A 7,653-nucleotide genomic window follows, 5' to 3' on the forward strand; every position below is an offset into this window, starting at 1 on the left:
GCTTGTGTGTCTTGTTTAGTGGTGGTCGTCTTTCAGCCTTTCTTACCTTGGCCATGTCTCTTAGTATTGCACACCTTGTGCTTTTGGGCACTCCAGTGATGTTGCAGCTCTGAAATATGGCCAAACTGGTGGCAAGTGGCATCTTGGCAGCTGCACGCTTGACTTTTCTCAGTTCATGGGCAGTTATTTTGCGCCTTGGTTTTTCCACACGCTTCTTGCGACCCTGTTGACTATTTTGAATGAAACGCTTGATTGTTCGATGATCACGCTTCAGAAGCTTTGCAATTTTAAGAGTGCTGCATCCCTCTGCAAGATATCTCACTATTTTTGACTTTTCTGAGCCTGTCAAGTCCTTCTTTTGACCCATTTTCCCAAAGGAAAGGAAGTTGCCTAATAATTATGCACACCTAATATAGGGTGTTGATGTCATTAGACCACACCCCTTCTCATTACAGAGATGCACATCACCTAATATGCTTAATTGGTAGTAGGCTTTCGAGCCTATACAGCTTGGAGTAAGACAACATGCATAAAGAGGATGATGTGGTCAAAATACTCATTTGCCTAATAATTCTGTACGCAGTGTATACCCATGCTGGGTGAGAGAAATATCTTGGCAAAAGCCAAATTTTCCCATTTTTTTATACAAAGTTGTCTTTTGCCAAGATATTTCTCTCACCCAGCATGGGTATATGTAAAATGACACCCCAAAACACATTCCGGCCATTTTTTACAGAATTTGATTTCAAACTCCTTACCACACATTTGGGCCCCTAGAATGCCAGGGCAGTATAACTACCCCACAAGTGACCCCATTTTAGAAAGAAGACACCCCAAGGTATTCGCTGATGGGCATATTGAGTTCATGGAAGTTTTTATTTTTTTGTCACAAGTTAGTGGAATATGAGACTTTGTAAGAAAAAAAATAAAATCATCATTTTCCACTAACTTGTGACAAAAAATAAAAAGTTCTATGAACTCACTATGCCCATCAGCGAATACCTTAGGGTGTGTACTTTCCGAAATGGGGTCATTTGTGGGGTGTTTGTACTGTCTGGGCATTGTAGAACCTCAGGAAACATGACAGGTGCTCAGAAAGTCAGAGCTGCTTCAAAAAGCGGAAATTCACATTTTTGTACCATAGTTTGTAAACGCTATAACTTTTACCCAAACCATTTTTTTTTTTTTACCCAAACATTTTTTTTTTATCAAAGACATGTAGAACAATAAATTTAGAGCAAAATTTATATATGGATGTCGTTTTTTTTTGCAAAATTTTACAACTGAAAGTGAAAAATGTCATTTTTTTGCAAAAAAATCATTAAATTTCGATTAATAACAAAAAAAGTAAAAATGTCAGCAGCAATGAAATACAACCAAATGAAAGCTCTATTAGTGAGAAGAAATGGAGGTAAAATTCATTTGGGTGGTAAGTTGCATGACCGAGCAATAAACGGTGAAAGTAGGGTAGGTCAGAAGTGTAAAAAGTGGCCTGGTCTTTCAGGGTGTTTAAGCTATGGGGGCTGAGGTGGTTAAGGCAGTGTCATATTCTCAATCACATTTTATCACTTATAACTATAAGTATTTCATACTGTCCTTATTGTCCCATAAAATAATCAATTGACAAATCATAGCTTGACCTGAACAAGTTGATCTGAAGTGCAGAGAGTACAGAAGAAAATTCACTTCATTATTAGATAAGACTCCCAGGCTTGGACTGGCCCACAGGGGTACAGGTAAATACCCCGGTGGGCCTCTGAGCAAGGTGGGTCCCCAATCTCCCACCCCCTGCACAAGTGGCACATAACACAGTAGACTTACTGCGCTACATACCTATATTCTATATTCCAGCCTATGTTCATATAAAAGACTTGCTAGATTATTAAAGAAACTCCCCAGTTTATTATTATAGACAGGATCAGAGCTGAGATGACTTCTAGGTATAGAGGAAAGCTGGCCAGTGTTCCCCAGGAAGGGAAAAGAGAAGGTTCTAAAAGTTGCTGCAGGGACCCCGATATTCAATCATCTGGTAGCATCTTGCTGCTGAGTGAGCAGGTAATATTTGAATGTATCTGTACTTTGGGCCCCCAATATAAAATTTACTGATGGGCCCTAGGCACCCCAGTCCGACATTGAAGACTCCCCTTCACTTCTTCACTTGTCAATTGAGCAGTAAGAGACACTGATGGGTGTGGTTTGTGTCTTTTCGCAGCCCACTGTTCATTTGCAATTTTTCATTACGTGGTAGACATGATTATTATGAAACAGGTCCATTGGAATACATTACCTGACTACTCCACTAGACTAAAAAACTGTGGTTGTCAGAATATATATATATTTGTAGCAAAGAGACTGTCAAACATGATTCAGCTGTTTAAAGGGATTCTGTCATCAAATTTTTTTCGATATGGAGCTGTTCATATCATCCTCAGTCTCCATTATCTAATGAAAAATATACTAGTTTTACCCCCACCTGTTCTTTCATTTTTGATAAAAATCGGTTTTATTAGTATGTTAATTACCTTACTAACGTGCCCATGGGGCTGTCCCTCCGGCCGTTTGTGCCCGGCCGCGCCCCTTATCTCGTAGCCCAGCGCCGCCCCACTGCTAATTATGCACTACTCTCACTCGCCGATGGTGCGCCGTAATCTCGTGGATGCGCCCTAAATCCACTGGTCAGCGCCCGCGAGCGAAGTGCGCAGACAGCTGGTGCATGCGCGCTACGTTCGCTGAGGCTGCTGCCAGGACACCTGCACGGGTGCTGACCAGTGGATTTAGGGCACATGCGCAAGATTACAGTGCACCATCGGCGATGAGCGTAGTGCATAATTAGCAGTGGGGTGGCGCTGGGCTGATTTTTATCAAAAATGAAAGGACAGGTGGGGGTAAAACTAGTATATTTTTAATTAGATAATGGACACTGAGAGGATGATATGAACAGCTCCATATCAAAAATCTTGATGACAGAATCCCTTTAACTCAAATCTGTGTTGACAGCAGTGAGAGTGGAAAGCAGCTCGGCAGTATTCATACCAGGCTATGTTAGTTCATGACAGTAAACTGTAAGGATATCTCGTCATTTGCTGTTCAATGGGTGTCCCATCTCTAGGACCCCCAACAATTATCAGAATGAAGACACCACAAATGTGCTGGAGATGCCGAGACTGGAATGGGGTTGAGTTCATACCAAAATGCCTGAATGTTCAAAGACAATAGAGAGGGGGTATATTCATTGACAAAAAATTAAGCAACAAGGAGATTTAGGAATCAAATGGAACTTTATGGATGGAATTTATCATGAGGATAATATTTGAAGTCAGCTTTGCTTGAGTCTGTGTTGGAGTACTTTATGCCACATTTATCAAATTGCTCCTGTTACTTGATAACTTTGTCTTATCCTTAGACCTAACACTTTTGTCCTGAGGAGCTCCTCCAGTTTTCCTACTCCACCCCCCTCCTGGTGTGAGATTGTGACTTTTTATAAAAAAAAGTCTCAATGATAAATCTAGAGTGAAACTCATAAACATGGCTAACCGAGCCGACTTTTCCACCCACATTACAAAACTGGAGTGAATGGTGTAAAAATGCAAAAAGTTGGAGAATTGTGTGCAAGCAAGGGCAAAAAGTAGCAAAATTTTGTGCAATGGCTTAAAGTGCAAAAAGTTGCAAAAGCCCAATTTTTTGGACTTTTTGACACCAGAATTCGGGAGTGAAGATATGATAAATGAGGGCCATGGACCAATATTTATCAAGACCGGCATCTGCTACATAAAATGCCAATTGGATTTGTCACTTTTCCACTCCAAAAATAGGCATAGGGGGAATAATGAATTTCTCCTATAGTGCATACAATGGGGTAAATTTATCAAAACTGGTGTAAAGGAAAACTGGTTTTGTTGCCCATAGCAACCAATCAGATTCCACCTTTCATTTTTCAGAGCTCCTCTTGAGAATGAACAGTGAAATCTGATTGGGCAACTAAGCCAGTTTTCCTTTACACCAGTTTAATAAATCTCCCCCAATATGTCTGGTGCAGAGCCTCCCACAGGCCTCGGCACTGTCTGTCTCTTCCCCAGACTGGGAGCTCTGTTGGAAGAGCCCAACCCATATTTACATAAGCTTTTCAGCAGGCTGCTAATTAAGCCTCCTTAGCATCTAAGTTGTCTGAGGAACAGAGAAAAAACCCAACTTTTTCAGGCTTTACTTTCTTTCCCAGCTTTCCTTGGGTGAAACAAAATTGTTATACACTGCTCAAAAAAATAAAGGGAACACAAAAATAACACATCCTAGATCTGAATTAATTAAATATTCTTCTGAAATACTTTGTTCTTTACATAGTTGAATGTGCTGACAACAAAATCACACAAAAAAAAAAATAGAAATCAAATTTTTTAACCCATGGAGTTCTGGATTTGGAGTCACCCTCAAAATTAAAGTGGAAAAACACACTACAGGCTGATCCAACTTTGATGTAATGTCCTTAACCGCCTCACGTCCGCCCATAGGATATAAACGTCCTATGGGTGGACGTCTATTTCTGACAGCACGTTTTAAAACGTCCTGTCAGAAATAGCAGCTGCACGCTAATCGTGCAGCTGCTGATCTGGTTGCCCGCTGTCAGTGACAGCAGGGCAACCCTAAGACAAGGCAGGGACAGTGCCCAGGTGTCCCTGCCTTCACGATCGCTGCAGACACAGCGCTCACCGAGCGCTGTGTCTGCAGAGCAGGAAGCGCTGTGCGCTTCCTGTTCCGGCCCGGCGGTCATGTGACCGCCGGGACCGGAGAGTGCAGGGGCTGTGTGAGGTCTCTCAGAGACCTCGATCAGCCCTGCTGTGAGGCTGTACAGCGCAGGATTGCTGCTGTACAGCCTCTATAGGGGTGCATTTGTCCTGTAACTGGGGCTACTATGTCAGCCCCAGTTACAGGAGAAATCAACAGAGTAAAAAAAAATAAAAAGTGAAGTAAATGTCCCCCAGAGGTCTTGTATGACCTTATGGGGGACGAAAAGTGTAAAATAAAAATAAAATAAAGGGTTGAAAAAATAAAATAAAAAAAAGTTTCACATGTAAAAAAAAAAAAAATCCCAAGTAAGGAATAAAAATAAAAATTAAAAATAGAAAAAATAAAATAAAATAGACATATTTAGTATTTCCGCGTCCGTAAAAACCAGCTCTATAAAAATATCACATGACCTAACCCCTCGGGTGAACACCGTAAAAAAAAAAAAAAAAAAACGGTGTCAAAACAAGCAATTTTTGTCACCTTGCATCACAAAAGGTGCAACACCAAGTGATCAAAAACGCGTATGTCCCACAAAATAGTACCAATAAAACCGTCACCTCATCCCGCAAAAAATGAGCCCCTACGTAAGAAAATCTCTCAAAAAATAAAAAAACTATAGCTCTCAGAACATGGACACATTAAAACATAATTTTTTGGTTTCAAAAATGCTATTATTGTGTAAAACTTTAATAAATGAGAAAGTATACATATTAGGTATCGCCACGTCCGTAACAATCTGCTCTATAAAAATGTCACTTGACTGAACCCCTCAGGTGAACGCTGTAAAAATAAATAAATAGAAACTGTGCTAAAACAACCAATTTTTTGGTCACCTTGCCCCATAAAGTGTTATAATGAATGATCAAAAAATCATATGTACCCAAAAATAGTACTAATAAAACTGGCACCTTATCCCCTAGTTTCCAAAATGGGGTCACTTCTTGGGAGTTTCTACTGTAAGGGTGCATCAGGGGGCTTCAAATGGGACATGGCATCTAAAAACCATGTGGAGTTCCTTATCTTCTGCGCCCTGCCGTGTGCCCATACAGCAGTTTACGACCACATGTGGGGTGTTTCTGTAAACCGCAGAATCTGGGTCATAAATATTGAGTTTTGTTTGGCTGTTAACCATCGATGTGTTATAGAAAAAAATTGATTAAAATGGAAAATCTGCCAAAAAAGTGAAATTTTAAAATTTGATCTCCATTTTCCTTTAATTCTTGTGGAACGCCTAAAGGGTTAACAAAGTTTGTAAAATCGGTTTTGAATACCTTGAGGGGTGTAGTTTCTACAATGGGGTCATTTATGGGGGTATCCACTATGTAGGCCCCACAAAGTGACTTCAGACCTGAACTGGTCCTTATAAAGTGGGTTTTGGCAATTTTCTTAAAAATTTGAAGAATTGCTTCTAAACTTCTAAGCCTTCTAACGTCCTAAAAAAATAAAATGACATTTCCAAAATGATGCCAACATAAAGTAGACATATGGGGAATGTTAAATAATAAATATTTTATGAGGTATCACTTTCTGTTTTAAAAGCAGAGAAATTGAAATTTAGAAAATTGCGAATTTTTCAAATTTTTGGGTAAATTTGGGATTTTTTCATAAATAAAGGTGAAAAATTTTGACTCAAATTTATGACTATCATGAAGTACAATGTGTCACGAGAAAACAATCTCTGAATGACTTGGATAAATAAAGGCGTTCCAAAGTTATTACCACATAAAGTGAGATATGTCAGTTTTGCAAAATTTGGCCTGGTCAGGAAGGGGGCAAAGGGCCCAGATGGGAAGTGGTTAAAACAAGTCAAAAAGAGGCTAAGTAGTGTGTGTGGCCTCTACGTGCCTGTATGACCTCCCTACAATGCCTGTGCATGCTCCTGATGAGGTGGCGGACGGTCTCCTGAGGGATCTCCTCCCAGACCTGGACTAAAGCATCTGCCAACTCCTGGACAGTCTGTGGTGCAACGTGACGTTGGTGGATAGAGCGAGACATGATGTCCCAGATGTGCTCAATTGGATTCAGGTCTGGGGAACGGGCGGGCCAGTCCATAGCATCAATGCCTTCGTCTTGTAGGAACTGCTGACACACTCCATCCACATGAGGTCTAGCATTGTCTTGCATTAGGAGGAACCCAGGGCCAACCGCAGAAGCATATGGTCTCACAAGGGGTCTGAGGATCTCATCTCGGTACCTAATGGCAGTCAGGCTACCTCTGGCGAGCACATGGAGGGCTGTGCGGCCCTCCAAAGAAATGCCACCCACACCATTACTGACCCAATGCCAAACCAGTCATGCTGGAGGATGTTGCAGGCAGCAGAACGTTCTCCACGGCGTCTCCAGACTCTGTCACGTCTGTCACATGTGCTCAGTGTGAACCTGCTTTCATCTGTGAAGAGCACAGGGGGCCAATGGCGAATTTGCCAATCTTGGTGTTTTCTGGCAAATGCCAAACGTCCTGCACGGTGTTGGGCTGTAAGCACAACCCCCACCTGTGGACGTCGGACCCTCATATCACCCTCATTTGAGCAGACACATGCACATTTGTGGCCTGCTGGAGGTCATTTTGCAGGGCTCTGGCAGTGCTCCTCCTGTTCCTCCTTGCACAAAGGCGGAGGTAGCGGTCCTGCTGCTGGGTTGTTGCCCTCCTACGGCCTCCTCCACGTCTCCTGATGTACTGGCCTGTCTCCTGGTAGCGCCTCCATGCTCTGGACACTACGCTGACAGACACAGCAAACCTTCTTGCCACAGCTCGCATTGATGTGCCATCCTGGATAAGCTGCACTACCTGAGCCACTTGTGTGGGTTGTAGACTCCGTCTCATGCTACCACTAGAGTGAAAGCACCGCCAGCATTCAAAAGTGACCAAAA

The sequence above is a fragment of the Bufo bufo genome, chromosome 1 (assembly GCF_905171765.1).
Source record: "Bufo bufo chromosome 1, aBufBuf1.1, whole genome shotgun sequence".
NCBI classification, from domain to species: domain Eukaryota; kingdom Metazoa; phylum Chordata; class Amphibia; order Anura; family Bufonidae; genus Bufo; species Bufo bufo.